Genomic DNA, 10,456 nt, shown 5'->3' on the forward strand with positions numbered 1-10,456 from the left:
TTACCAAGTCCAGTTAGACTCCATCTTGGATCTGAACTAGACAATATGCAATCATTCAATTTCCAAGAATACAGATGGTAAAGAATTCAAGAAACAAGACTAGAAATACAGTGGTTCATTGTGGTGGCAGGAAGGGCCAGTGCCGGTTTCTATGATCCGAGCAGATGGTAAAGGAGAGTCCTGGAGCCCTCGGTGGCTTTTCAGGTTTCATTAAGCTTTTACGAAGTACACGACAGGCAGGGGTGCCTGCCAACCTCCTGCCCCCCACCCCCCGGAGTTCTCACTCTTATCTGGGCTCTCTGGTGTTCTCTCGTGGTCTCTGCTTCTCCGCTGGTTCTGCTCTTGTTCTGCTGCTCTTTCTCTGGTGGTTGCATTCCCTTTTCTCTCTTCTCTTCTTTTTTTTAATTATTTTTTTTTAATTATACAAGAGCCGGGTACAGTCCAGATGAGCAGGAGGGTGAGAGAATTCACCAGAGACAGAGTGGGGAGCAGAACAGGCAGACTGAATGAAATACACTGCTGAGGGGAGCAGCGGGCAAGACAGGAGAGATCTGCTCGCCATGTGGGTTATTCCAAGGCCAGCAGGGATGGAACCGGCACTGCAGAGGCTGTGGACAGCTCCACAGCACTGCCCTCAACTGCCTGCCCCACCAGGGAGGCCCTCTCTTCTCTTCTGCTTCCTTGTGACGCTGCCCTATAGTCAGTCTAAGCCCTTGTGCACCCACCTATGCATGCCCACACCCCACTCCAGGTGTCCACCATCAGGCATGCATATAGGACCGCAGGGATCCATCATCAACGCTAATGATGGGAGGGAGGAAAAGCCTGATACTTTTTTCACTTACCCTGCATTCATAAATAAACTGAGGGAAGCCAAAAACAAAGAGATAGAAAAAAGTTAAACAGGAATGATAGTGAGTTGCATAACGCCTCAGAAAATATATAAATAGATTCACAAATCGCCAGAAAAAAATATTAACTTCTTCTCTTGGAGTTTTGCTAAAAGTAACATGTTCTCTGGAGCTTATTTATAAGCTGAAAGGATTATGTCAGGTGCTTAGAAACACGTTTGTGTTTTACTATTGTGTGCAGTGCTATGTTTGGTAAACAACCAGTTCTTTGTATTTCCAACTTGTTATAGATTGGTTTTTTGTAAATTATAACAAAATTTAAATACATGTAAAGTTAGATTAAAAATAGACATAAGAACATAATTTTAATTAGTTTCATCAGACAAAAGACCACTTTTTCAGTGACCTATAAAAGTTTAAATACTTTCGGGCCTCCCCGGTGGCGCAGCGGTTGAGCGCTGGGTTGCGAAGCTGCCTGCAGCCTCTGCAGCGCTGGTTCGATCCCCGGCTCTTCCTCGGCCACCGGAGGAGGGTCCCACATGGCGCGCAGACCTCTCCTGCCGCCCGCTGCTCCCCTCAGCAGTGTACTTCGGTCCTTCTGCCTGCTCTGCTCCCCACTCTGGCTCTGGTAAATTCTCTCACCCTCCCGCACTTCTGACTGTACCCAGTGCATGTATAAACCAAACAAAACAAACAAACAAATAATAAACAAATAAATAAATAAGACATGCCTCTAGAAAATTAAAAAAAAAAAAAAAAATAAAAAAAAAACAAACAAAAAAAAAAGTTTAAATACTTTCAAATTTTGAACTCATCTCTTTGACAGGTATCATTGGGAAGACGATAACCACCTGGGACCACATTCTGAGGAACAAAGGTTTAGGAACCCATCTGCTCTTTCCCAACCTTTTTACAAGTAGGGAAGAAGAGGAAAATTCAACATTTCTATCTCCTTATGCCTAACTTTATCTCATCCTCCATGAGACTGCAACCACATTGTTTTGTTTTGTTTTGTTTTGATTTGTTTTGTTTTTATTTGTCTTGTCTTATTTTTTTTGCTTCATTATGAGGATCCAAGAAAAGGGGAGCGTTGTCATTTTGTACTTTATGACACCACAGTATAATTATTGGCTTCCACTTTCCTTTTGGGTTGGGTTGGTATTTCTTAAAGTTCTACCTGTCTTATCTTAGATTCTTGAAGGTCTTAGCACCTTAGCTGCTTTCTCTCTACTCTTTTCCATTTTCTGCTGGGATGAACATGCAAATTAATTCAGTCAAATCTTTATAATGTGCCTTGTTAATTTCTTTGGAAAAGCAGAGAACTGTATGTTGTGGGCCAAATTCCACAAAGAAAGGCTGAATCTCTTGGGAAGTTAGTCTGAAGAGGTATTAATGGACTTCAGTGTTGCAATCATAAAAATAGCACATTTGATGTTCAAGACCTCTGTAGAGTAAGCAAACTCATCAGGCTTTTATGTTGATGGCCTCTGTGGCCTTAAATGCTGGAGCTTGGGGTACCCATGCCTGATGGTGGACACCTGGAATGTGGTGTGGGCATACGTGAGTGCACGCACCTGAGCCTGGAGGCTGAGGCTCTAAGTGCGGCATCACACAGAAGAAAGTGTGTCAGTGTGTTGTGGAGAGCAGCAGGGAACAGCTATAAGAGGGCACATGACTACCAAGAGGCAAGACAATGAGACAACGATAAGAAAATCCAAAGGGTGAAGATTTGCTGGGGGCTAGGAATCCTTCCACTCTTCTTGTCCCACAGCCTCCCTGCCTTGCCAGCCTGTGGACTTGCCCCGCAATTGAGGTAGAAAGATCATTAAAGCCTGAAAAACACACTGAGGGCTCCAGGACTCTCCTTTGCTTGTCTGCCTGAATTGATAGTGAACCTGCTTCATGCCTTGCTGGCACAACCACCTCATACTCAGCAAGCATCTGATCTTAATTGAAACTAAATGTGTATTTCTAGAATTTCAGCAAAGTTTGATTGCAGAGGCATTTTTGATTCTCCATAAATTTTCCACATTTAAATGTGAAGGAGATTTTTCAGTGCTGAGTTCAATTGTTCTTATTCAAAGCACATTAGGTATTGATGTGTCAGGAATGCAAGTTTTGAGAAGTATGTATGTTCTCAATGGATTAATGAAACTAAAACAAGCCCAACAGATTTAAATGACCTGGAAAAAATACTTGAATCATTCACATGCAACAGTTGTTTCTTGTAAGAGCACTGAGGGAATTAGAACAGGGAAATTCTAAGTAGGAGCATAAGTCTGACAAAGTCATTGATTTTTTCTGTAAGATTGTGGAAAACAGGAGGCAAAACTAATGTCTTGGTAGCCTTCTTTTGTTTGGGCTTAAATTCATAGCTAATAAAAAAGATTGACAACAAAAATAAAATGCCAACCAAGAAACAATTTTGATTTTTACTTCTGTCTAGTTTAGAACATCTTTTTTTGACCTATTCTCAAATCTCTTAACGGAAAATATTATCCACGAAGTGATTGTGTTTGGTTTTAAATTATATAAATATCATGATAGGAAATATTTTGGTGATTTTTTTGTAATGTTGCCTATTTGGAAATGTGGAAAAATTGAATACTATTATATGCTGAATTGGTTACCCCCAAGTTCATATATTATAATCCCAACCCTCAGTACTTCTAAACATAACTGTTAGAAAGACATCGAAAGAGGTGATTAAAGCAAAATGAGACTCTAATACATAAGTACTGGTGGTCTTATAAGAGGAGATTAGAACACGGATACATAAACCATTTTAAAAACAGAGAGAGAGTGGCAATCTATAAATCAAGAAGAAACCAAACTTGTGGACACATTTATCTGTGTCATTTAGCATCCACAACTTTAAGAGAGTAATTATTTAAGATAGGCAATCTTTGGTACTTTATTCCAGGACTCTCCTTTACTTTATTCCTTCTCTCCCTAGTGTAAGGGCAGGAACAGGGCACTGAGCAGGTTTTCTAGGATCCCATGCAGACCGGGTAAAGGAAGATTCAGAGTCCTCAGTGGCTTTTGCAGGCTTTTTATTTAGATTACCAGATACACAGCAGGCAGGGATGCTGGGGTGGGGCCAGGAGGCTGGCAGGCCTCCCAGCCCCTAGAAAGTCTTCACTCTATCTGGGCTCTCTGGTGATCGCTGCTGCTGCTTCTTTGCTTCTCTCTCGACTTCTCTTCGTTCTTGGCTTCTGCTGCTGCTGCTGGCATCCCCGTGACGCCGCCCTTAAAAGCCCAGTCTTAGCCCAGGTGAATCCCAACTACCTATGCCCACACCCTACTCCAGGTGCCCGCCATCAGGCATGCATTCAGGACCGCAAGGATCCATCATCTGTCCTGATGGCGGGAGAGCAGAAAAACCTGACTTTTTTCCTTACCCTACAGTCCACCCCCTCAGGGTTTTCTGCCATATAGTCTTCATATGTACAATTTTCTTAACAAACATAAACAATGCAGCCATGGCCCACAAAAGCAAATACATTACAATATAACAACAAAATACAACATAACGGGCCTCCCTGGTGGCGCAGCGGTTGAGCGCTGGGTTGCGAAGCTGCCAGCAGCCTCTGCAGCGCTGGTTCGATCCCCGGCTGCTCCCTGGCCACTGGAGGAGGGTCCCACATGGCGCGCAGACCTCTCCTGCCGCCCGCTGCTCCCCTCAGCAGTGTACTTCGGTCCTTCTGCCTGCTCTGCTCCCCGCTCTGGCTCGGTGAATTCTCTCACCCTCCCACGCTTCTGACTGTTCCCAGTGCTTGTATAAATAAATAAATAAATCTTAAAAAAAAAAAAAAAAACAAAATACAACATAACACAAATAAGTCCAGGCAGGGCACCAACCTAGTGGCAAAAGACAATTATTGGCACCAGCAGATGAGCCACTAAATCTGCTGCCGCAGGCACTGCTCATACGAAGAAGGGGAACCACTCACGGCATCTACTTTAACACGCCAGGAGCTGTCAGGCTTCCTGGCCTTCTCTGGCTGTAGTCTCGGCTACAAGCCACACACGGCATCCACCCCCAGGATGCACTAGCTCTGGAATTGGCGATTCTATTCTGTTGGGGGTAATCACCAACCCTCAGGGTTTCTGTCTGCAGTCGCTCCAACACTCGGCCTTCATGGCCACCAATGCGACTCACAGACCCCTGCACTCAGGCTAACCCACTGCGCAAGCACATGGGTCAGGGATCCAAATTCTACATTTGGCTTGGGCTCCACCTCAAGCCACGTTCCCCACCTGTCCCCCAAGGACGGGTTCCTCAGCTCCTCACCCTTGAGAACGAGCAGGTCATCACCCATTGGTAATTTTACAAGACTCACTGGCCTTCCTCGGCTTACTTAGTGCTTAACAGCCACTCAGGGCTTCCCAAACTTAGCATCAGCACCAGCTTTTGCCTTCTCAGTTGGCTTTTCTCCTCTGCCTGGCTGCTGGGCATACACAGGCTGCTTTTGGCCATCAAGGCCCACTGGCCACCCCCAGATTCTCAAAAAAACATAACCTGCCAAGGTCCCCTGCTTTCTGGTGGGATTGTCAGCCCAAGTCCATTAGTCCAAGTCTGTTGGCCTCTCCCTGCATCAGCACTGGCGAGCTCTGTATCATGGTCCTCTCTTCGCTGATGATTCTTGCTGCCTCAGGGGTCACTGGCTGGTCCTCTCGGGTGTCTCCTTCATGCATGGTCTCGTCCTGTAGCTTCCAGACCTTGTCCATCTCCTGTGATGCCATGACGCCTCCAGCGTCGTCACTGGCACACACAGTCTGTTACTCCTTTGTCCCTCCAGGTCTTTGGAGGGCTCCATACCCGTCTGCATGGATCATCTTGCTGACTTAAGCCAATTGTAAGGGCAGGAGGGGACACGGTGCAGGTTTTCTGATCCAGCAGACCAGGTAAAGGAGGAGGCAGAGTCCTCAGTGGTTTTGCAGGGTTTTATTGGGATTACCAGGCATATGGCAGGCAGGGGCACTGAGGGGCCGGGAGACTGGCAGTCCCTCCAGCCCTCAGCAAATCCTCACTCTATCTGGGCTCTCTGGCCTTCTCTCAGCTTCTGCTTCTCTTGCTTCTCTTTCGGCTTCTGCCGCTTCTTTCTTTGCTTCTTTTTTGGCTTCTGCTCATTCTTGGCTTCTACGGGTGTCCCTGGGACACTGCCCTTAAAAGCCCAGTCTTAGCCCAGGTGAATCCCATCTACTTATGCTCACACCCTACTCCAGGTGCCCGCCATCAGGCATGCATTCAGGACCACAAGGATCCATCATCTGTCCTGATGGCGGGAGGGCAGAAAAGCCTGACATTTTTCCTTACCCTACACCTAGCAAGATAATGCAGGCACACAGAGACAGATCAACATAGACTTAACTTTGCAGAGTCTAAAGGAGTCCTGTATGGGTTCACTAACATGTGCCTTGAGTTTCACTGCTGAGTAAGGAAACATTTTTCTACCCAGCCTTTAGAATCTTGCTAATTTTGGCTTACACTGAGGACAGTGCAATGGGACAGAGGAGAGCAGGAGTCCAGCAGCCCTCCACACTCTCACAAGACACCTCCAGAGTCCTAGGGGTGAGGGGGGCTTTGAAGGGTGATGCTGTGTGTAGGAGCAGGAAGGACACAGTGCAAGTTTTCTGGTCCAGCAGACCAGGTAAAGGAGGAGAGAGTCCTGGAGACCTCGGTGGCTTTTGCAGGCTTTTATTGGGATTTACCAGGCTCATGGCAGATAGGCCTCAGCCTCTCAGCCCCCAGCAAGTCTTCATTCTGTCTGGGATCTCCGGCTTTCTCTCGTGTTCTCTGGTGGTTCTCCTGTCTCCATTTGTTCTGCTTCTGCCGCTTCTGCTTCTCTCTTGGCTTCTCCTGGTGTTCCCATGACACCGCCCTTGAAATCCCAGTCTTAGCCCAGGTGCATTACATCTACATATGCCCACACCCTACTCCAGGTGCCCACCAACAGGTGTGCATTTGGGACCACAGGGTTCCATCACCCATCCTAATGGCGGGAGGGCAGAAAAGCCCTATTTACCTTACTCTACACTGTGACAACTTTCAAACTCATCATCCTCCCACCCCAGGAGGCCAGATGTTGATGGCCCCCCAAAAACAAGACATGAGTGTTTTGCAAGCATCCCAGGCCCAGTAGGTTCTTCTTGTGTTTCCAGATGAAAAGATAATTGAAACTTTCAGGAGATTTTACAGGCCTTCAATGCTGCATCAGGAGACAGACCAGCTTTCTCAGTATTTCTCTCTCTCCTCTTTCTGTCCTATAGTTTTGTGGCCTCACCTCAGAGTAACACTGCCCTCTTATCCTGTTGCCTCTTGGCACAGGTGTCCCCATTTACATATGTGCACGCTGTAGGGTAAGGAAAAATGTCAGGCTTTTCTGCCCTCCTGCCATCAGGATAGATGATGGATCCTTGTGGTCCTGAATGCATGCCTGATGGCGGGCACCTGGAGTAGGGTGTGGGCATAGGTAGATGGGATTCACCTGGGCTAAGACTGTGCTTTTAAGGGTGGCATCACAGGGATGCCAGTAGAAGCAGAAGCCGAGCAGAAGCCGAGAACTTGCAGAAGCCCAGGGAGAAAGAGAAGATCGGAGAGCCCAGAGTGAAGACTTGCTGGGGGCTGGGAGGCCGGCCAGCCTCCCGGGCCCCCAGCACCCTTGCCTGCTGTGTGCTGGGTAAATCCCAATAAAAGAACTGCAAAAACCACCGAGGACTCTGACTCCTCCTTTACCCGGTCTGCATGGGATCCCAGAAAACCTGCACTGTGTCCATTCCTGTTCCCTACAATGCCCTGTTCTCTCTGGGAGCCGGTGTGCACAATCACAAGAGGCGTGCAAGACCACAGGTGCTAGCCATAGAGGTTAATTGCAGGAAAGCATAAAAAAGTCTGATTTTTAACTCCTTTACCCTACAATGAGTCACCCATTTCACAGATGTGGAAAATAAAACCATAGAGGCACTAAGTAAAATTCATCCAAATCCCAAAGCAAATAAGAAGTGGTCCAGCACTAGAGTCCAGACTTTTTGATTCATTTTCAGGCTTTTCAGTTCAACGTGAAACTGTAGGAGGGAAGAAGCAAGGTAAAGAGTGATATAACACCCTGGCTTCCTCAGAGCATCTTTTGTCGTGGGGATGGTTATTCCAATCATCTCTTTATGACTCAGATGTGAAGGGCTGCTTACTGGAAGGAGTCTTGCAAGAACACATCCTCTTGCTGAAATGAGTTTAACTCTCTTTTGCCAGTCATCACCAGCCTGACCTCATCCATCTTTGGTGCAATGGAGTGGCTGAGCCTCTGCACTCTCCACCTTACATTATTGTAAAGATCAGGAATGGCCACAGTGCAGGTTTTCTATGATTCAGCAGACCAGGTAAAGGAGGAGTCAGAGCCCTCAGTGGCTTTTTGCAAGCTTTTATTGGGGTTTACCAGGTACACAGCAGGCAGGGGTACTGGGGGGCCGGGAGGCTGGCAGGCTTCCCAGCCCCCAGCAAGTCTTCACTCTGTCTGGGCTCTCCGGCCTTCTCTCTCTCTCTTTCTCGGCTTCTGCTGCTTGGCTTCTTTCTCAGCTTCTATTGGTGTCCCTGTGATGCCAACCTTAAAAGCACAGTCTTAGCCCAGGTGAATCCCAACTACCTATGCCCACACCCTATTCCAGGTGCCCGCCATCAGGCAGGCATTCAGGACCGCAAGGATCCATCATCTATCCTGATGGCTGGAGGACAGAAAAGCCTGACATTTTTTCCTTACCCTCCAATCATCATAGCAAACTAAAGGAGATAAGGAAATTGGGCTAATTGTTATCATGGCTGTAGGGTAAGGTAAAAAGTATCAGACTTTTCTGCCCTCCCACTGTCAGGATAGATGATGGATTCTTGCAGTACTGAATGCATGCCTGATGGCGGGCACCTGGAGTAGGGTGTGGGCATATGTAGATGGGATTCACCTGGGCTAAGACTGGGCTTTTAAGGACAGCATCATGGGGATGCCTGTAGAAGCAGAATGAATGAAAGAACCAAGAGTAGAAGCAGAGAGGAGAGAAGCACCAGAGAATGCCAGAAAGCCCTGATAGACTGAGGACTTGCTAGGGGCTGGGAGGCCTGCCAGGCCTCCCCAGTACCCCTGCCTGCCATATACCTGGTTAATCCAAATAAAAGCATGCAAAAGTCACCGAGGTCTCCAGGACTCTCTCCGGTCTGCTGGATTAGAAAACCTGCACTGTGTCCTTCCTGCCTCCTACAATGGTCCATGAAATGATTAGAACTCAAATTGCTACTGAGAGATCGGTGGCTCTGCTGGAAAGTAGGATAGAAAAGTGTTGTTAATTGATAGCCTGCCATTTGTAGAATACAATGCATCCCACCTTCTGGTAATCATTAATGTCAACTGCTGGAAGCTGATGAAGTGAAGGCTACAGGAGGGCAAAGTGTTAATTGCAACACTCATCCAGCATTCAGCCAAATGGTGGATGCTCACTGAAGTCAGAGATTGTCGTTTATGATCAGAGCTCCAAAAACATGGTCTTCTGTCTCTAGACAGTTTTTTGATTGTACTTCTGGGTAAACTGAGCTTCAATACCATTTACCTGTGTGCAGGTGGCTTTGCTGAATTTCCCCATTGTTTCCCTGGCCTCTGAAGGAATATATGTTATCCTTTCTATCTGCATTTCTCAGCCTTGAGTAACTGCTGCCAACATTGAACTACCCAAATTCTTCTTAACCCAAGCCTTGGCTGCCAGCATGATTTCCTCAAAAAGGAGCTGATGCAGCCGAATGGGGCTGGCTATGTGTTAAATGCCAGCAACACATATCCAAAGCCTGATTTCATCCCCAAGACTTACTTCTTACCCATGAGTGATAACTTTTGCAAAAATGCCAATGATTGGAAAATCAGTAGATTTCATTGAGAAAGCAAAAGCCTCCCATGATTGTATCCCTCTGCACTGTTGGTTGGGATCCCTCAATCAGCCACAATTTCAATTGCCTACATCATGAAGAGGATGGATTTGTCCCTCAATGAAGCTTACAGAATTGTGAAATAAAAAGACCTATTATCCAAACTTCAATTTTCTGGGCCAACTACTGGACTATGAGAAGATTAAGATTTAGACTGGAGCCTTAGGGCCATAGAGAAGACTCAGGCTACTGCACCTGGTAAGCCAAATGTACCTATCCCTGCAGTGGAAAAGGGTGGACAGAAAAGTGAGGTATCCCTCAGCCAACCCTATGCCAACTCCACTGCCTCAGTGACAACAGGGCAAAGGCCGGTGTCTCCGCCAGTGTTCCCAGCATCCAGAAGCCCCTGCTGGAGGACAGCCCCCTGGCGCAGGTGCTCCAATGCACTCCACCTGCCCTCAGAGGAGCTGGACTCAGCAATAAGCCTGAGTGCTCCATCTTGCTGGACATCAAATCTCTTATAATCAGCCAGTATGGCAGCATCCTTGTGGGGTTCTCCTCCGCAGAAGAGGCTGTGAAATAATACAAACCTTCCACTACTCTGGAACAACAAGCTATGCCAGTTCTCTACCACTGAGGAAGTGTTGCTGTGGACTCCGGAAAGCAGCCCAGCTAAGGAGGAGGCCAACGTCCCCAAGAAGCC

At 47.0% G+C, this 10,456-nt stretch overlaps 1 pseudogene across 1 annotated transcript; it reads left to right on the plus strand.

Moving 5' to 3' along the window:
• Window positions 1-9,099: 9,099 nt before the first annotated feature.
• On the plus strand, window positions 9,100-9,899 carry LOC311170229 (dual specificity protein phosphatase 16-like; annotated as a pseudogene). The gene has a single exon. The product of its transcript is annotated as a dual specificity protein phosphatase 16-like (transcript).
• Window positions 9,900-10,456: the final 557 nt, after the last annotated feature.

Source organism: Talpa europaea (genome assembly GCF_964194135.1).
Source record: "Talpa europaea genome assembly, chromosome: 4".
Classification (NCBI taxonomy): domain Eukaryota; kingdom Metazoa; phylum Chordata; class Mammalia; order Eulipotyphla; family Talpidae; genus Talpa; species Talpa europaea.